Below are 5351 nucleotides of genomic sequence, written 5' to 3'. Positions count from 1 at the left end.
TTATTGTAATTAGATTCTTGAGTTGAGAGCAGAATGAGACAGAAAATGTATGTTTATTTTGTACGTTTGTACAGATTAAACAGATAAGAGAAATTACCAATTATGGCACTGTAATATAACAAATGAGGGAAAACAAGTTTATTGTATTTGAACCTTTCTTCTTCACAGTTTCAATTTAATTTAAGTCATAAGTGCCCTTACCTTACCAGCCGTACATAAAGTTATTACCTCAAGCCCTAGCACTGATAATGCCTCACAAATAAGCATTGCATTTTATGCAGTCTCAAGTCTGAGTATATTTCTAGCAATATTGTTTGTCCAGTTTGTTCATAAAATTCTTTCTCACAAGGTACAGCTGTCCTAGAGACACTCATGATAAATTCAGTAAGTGTGGTCATGAAGGGACATGCATTCTTTATTTATGCACACATCCCAAAGAGACATAGCTGTGTTTGTGTTAAACATATCCATGAACTGAAGAACGGAGCATCTAGCGTCAGCCGCATCAATTGAGATGCTGTGGCTCACGCAAAATACTGCAAGGATTGTGATCTATTTCTGAGAACAATGGGCAAGAATTACTGTAGCAGACTGGGGAAGTAATCTAGAATTTTTTAATATCTTCAAGCTAAAAAAAAGTAAAGTTTTCGTCTTTGATCTGTGAAATCGTTCTTGCATACGATTTGCAAGAATTGCCTTTGGGTCATCTTTTCTCTTTGTATTTCCAGCTTATGGTATCTTGATCAGTCTTGTGTTACCATGCAGTCTTGTGGTGCCATGCAAGTTCACTTGATGATTACCACAGCCAGTGAAATATTGTATCAAATTTTCTAGGATCAGATGATTCATTACAAATTCAACATAACCTATCACCATCCTCATGTTTGCCTTTTGACTTCACTAAGTTATATTGGCTAAATAAACAAATGGACAAATCTGTTCTGATGTATTGACAGTGTTCTGAATGACCGTGTTATATTCTCTTTACACAACCCAGATAATCCCGAGTGGATCGCTGTTTGGTTTTAATACACCAAAGTAATCCCAGAAAACGAATGAAAGGTACTTTACAGACAGAAGCGTGTGTTTCCTGTATGCAGTGATTGAATGACAGTAAGGAGTCGTTATTTCTTCGAACTGGTTATACATAGGATCACCTTCAATGTGCAATATTGCATTATGATTTGAAGTGAAATAGTTATGTTAATTAAGGAGTAGGCAATATTTGAATTTCAAAGACAAAATGTATGCTGTGATCACTTTAGTAGAAGGAATTGTCAAATGAGGTGATCTTTTCTATTAGAAAAAAGACAGTTAACTAAATTTTAGCACGTGATGACATAAGGATGATTCAAAGAAAGAAAATTAATTAAAGTGAACATATAAAATGTAAGACTGCAACTGAGTCTAGATTAACTATTTCTCAAGAGACCTAATCCAGACTCTGTGGCAGCAAAATCATCAAATAGGACACAACTAATAGGCAATAACAGTTTCAGCCACAATGGTTTGACAGTTATCAATGGCTTGAATTCATTGACTCTGAAGGCAAGGTGTTTTTCAATTATTGCAAAAAAAAAAGATCCCAAACTGTCACAGATTTTAAATTCTACCAGTGGATTTGTAAGTGTAACTGACTATTTCAGGATTTAAATCAATCAAGTCTCATGACAGTTTATGCCTAATAAAGCAAAATGTATCACAGTATATTCATGACACTAGCCAGCATGTGGAAAACATCCCTTAAGTTACAGTTGCTAGCACTCCACTAAGTAATATCATTTCATAATAAATGAGAATGAAATGGGGGAAAAAAATCAATAAAATGACTGCGCTCTTTAACACAGCCTACGCCCTAACCCAATAATGAAAATGATTTTATACATTATTTCTTTGTGTTTATGGAATAAATGCATACATCTGATTGAATTGAGGCAAGAGACTGAAATTGTGGGTTACGTTAAAATGTAGGTGGAACAAATGCGTTTTCTAAAACCACTTGTCCTGGGCTTGGCTTAGAGAAGAATCTGGTGCATTTTCAACACTTGTATGAGTGGGCGTTTGTGACTTTTTTGTAACATAACTCTAAATGGTACTGGGTATATATCATTTTCTTCAACTGCGCACTGCTGTCTTTCATTTTATTTGATGACTAACAACTATACTGTCTACACAGTTTGTATATGCATCAGGCGAAATCCTGTATAATTCAGCTAAATTGCGATCATGTAATCACCAAATTAAAATTAGTTTTGCATTAGTACCTGAATCAGGCAAAGTGATCGTGTTCTGGTGTGTAAATAGAAATGGCTAAAAATAATACAGGCTAAACCCGTAAGAGTAAACAAGTTAAATATCTTAGTACCAATTCGCTCGCATGTGTGGCATACGAGTTCAAAGACTGACTTCTTGTTTATTTGTGTGCACATTGTTCAAACTCAGATATTTTAAGAACTATTTCTATTGTATGCATAATTCGTTTAAAAATCATCCATTACAATAACATTAAGATATGAACATTAGTTATTTATAATATATAGATTTTTCTTTTATTAATGGAATGCAAGTAATTATTACCCACACCGTGTATAATTTTATATACAAGTAAATAACAAAATAAGATAAATCTTCATTTCTTTGCAATTCATGATAAACTTTTTAAGGAATATAAACTTTTATATCACTTGAATAAACAATGTTTCTTTCAGTTCATTTAAAACTTGGAAACAGGTTCTTCCAGTTACAATGATCAACTTTGGAAACAATAAATGAACTGGAACTTTTTACCTAAGTATATTACATGTACTAGGGCTAAAACAACTAGTAAATTCCTTCACATAATAAATTAACAGTTTCAGTTAATCAAAGTCCAAATCATCTTTTATACAGGGTATGAACTGTTCATATTTTCAGCATAATGTTTCTTGTTTCCATACCTATTGAAACTTACATTTAACAGTTGCTGACACAAAAATGTTTCCAGCTTGTTTTTGCACGAGGTCTAGGCATACATTCCACCTTAATAATTTTGTTACTTTCTCCCCACTGGGAAAACAATACAGAACACCATTTCTGCTGGCAGTAAGATGTTCAACCCACATTTCATAAATATCAGGTTGGACATCTTACATCTAGGATCAGTAATAATCATAATAGGCAACCCCCACCCCACCTCCAGAGTGAGAATAACCTGATTTGTAACTTCACCCACCCAACCTATCTCAGCCTTTATAGTACTTGAAAAAATATTAAGTCATAATAAAACAAACTCCGAAAGTTATTAAAACTTTTTTTGTTATTTCCATAACTCTGCTCAGTTAACTGTGCAAGCAGACTTAAACATGTCGGTATATGACAGTCAAATTGAACTAATGTTAATTAATAGCATCGATTAACAGAAGCCAAGACTTCATCAACAAGCGGTGAACAATCACCTTCCCAATAAATATCAAACATTAGCAGAGGTTCAGATAATATCCATATGATGTCAAGAGAAGTTATTACACTGGATATATAATCCATTTATTTCCAACGAGCCGTTAAAAATGAAGAGGATGTCCCAACTGTTTTTAGGGGGATTTTTATATTAAACACTATCGGGTCTTTCCACTGTTGAAGCCAGACCCCCCCCCTTCTGCCCCCCCCCCCAAAAATATTTTTTATAAAAAAGAGCATATAATCTGCATATTGATAATTGGGTATGAATAAGATAGATATGTACGGTAAAAGAACTGGCTGAAAAGTACACTAGGTTTTCATTTTGGAGAGATTGCATTGTTCAGTCCGCATCGAATTTCAATATAAAGTAGAAAAACATTTATGAAAATAATTTAGGCCAATGCATGGACTAATCTAACCCAACGCGGAATACCAAACTACGTGACGTGTAACTTAATCTACCTAGCAATGCCTCACCTCCGCCATATATACACTGATCATACCAAAGGATGCTTTAATAGATTAATTACGTAATGTTATCGTCGTGTCTTGATAACCAGTTTGCGGGCGCACATCCGAAGTCATGTTATTTATCTATCTATAAATACGTTACGCAGCCACACTTGACTATTAAGCAACGGGTGGTGCGTTTTCAAAGATAAAGTAAAGACGCAAGTAATAGGACAGTCAGAAGAGTAATGATAGGAAAGGCAGAAATAAGTAAAAGAGTGTCATTGTACGTTTTCGTCCCTTCATACTCAGACCAATCCGGCTACCGTAGAAGCGATGAGATAATGAACCTCAACCAGCATAGCCCTGAGAATCACAAAGGTCTTACTTGAACATCAATAGTTCATTAGAATCTGAATTTGGAAAGCTCCTGCTCGTGAGATACCAAGTCATGAGCAATTATTGATTGTAATTTGTTTCAACTCCCTATTGTACATGGGAAGAAGCTGAACTTGAAACAATTTGTCCATGCTGACTTTAATTCGAACTTTTTCATGTGGTTTGCCCTAGTTTGGCTATATGCCAGGGTCAGGTATTTGGTATGTCCACTAGGTTGTTCACAATTTTGTACAACATGGTTAGCTGGGCCTTTGTTCGCATGGATTCGAGTGATTCGCACTGGAGATGGTTCAACATTGCACTGACACTGCTAGTGTTACGATATTTATTTTTGGTGAATCTAGCAGCTCTCCTCTGAATCATCTCTATCTTATTTTTTTAGATCTTTATTTTGTGGGTTCCACACAGTCGAGCAATATTCAGACCTGGTAGAACCAGAGTGAAATATGCTGGACTCTTTACTTCTTCATTGTTAATTCGGAGGTTGCGGCGCAGGAAACCAAGGTTACTGTTCCCTTTTTCACTATCTTGTCTATATGCCTTTTCCAAGAGAGGTCTCTGGACAATTCAACCCCCGAGATATTTTGTTGCCTGCTCATTGGCTAACTTGTGCCCCTTAAGAGTATATTCGGACAAGATTTGTGATTTCTTCCTGTAAACTCATAGGATGCTGCATTTTTCTGGGTGGAACGACATACCCCAAGTTCTTTCCCAGAGGGCCAGTTGGTTCAGGTCTTCTTGAAGGATCTCAGTTCTTGGATACATTTATTTCCCGGTAGAATATACGGTCATCTGCAAAAAGTCTCGTGTTGGATATGACGCTCGCAGGTAGATCATTGTTAACAGGAAGAGGATGGGACCCAAAGCACTCTCTTCAGGTACCCAACTAACAACTGATGCTGGGTCTGATGTTGCTTCATCTACTATAACTCTCAGCGATCTGTCTGATAGGAAATCTCTGATCCATTTCTGGGTGTTACACCTGATGCCATAGTGGTCCAACGTACTGAGGAGTCTTTTATGGGGGACACGATCGAAAGCCTTACTGAAGTCAAGGATATCAA

Source organism: Sinohyriopsis cumingii, chromosome 3, assembly GCF_028554795.1.
Source record: "Sinohyriopsis cumingii isolate HCF-2022 chromosome 3, ASM2855479v2, whole genome shotgun sequence".
In the NCBI taxonomy this organism is placed as follows: Eukaryota; Metazoa; Mollusca; class Bivalvia; order Unionida; family Unionidae; genus Sinohyriopsis; species Sinohyriopsis cumingii.
This window is presented reverse-complemented; position numbering follows the sequence as displayed.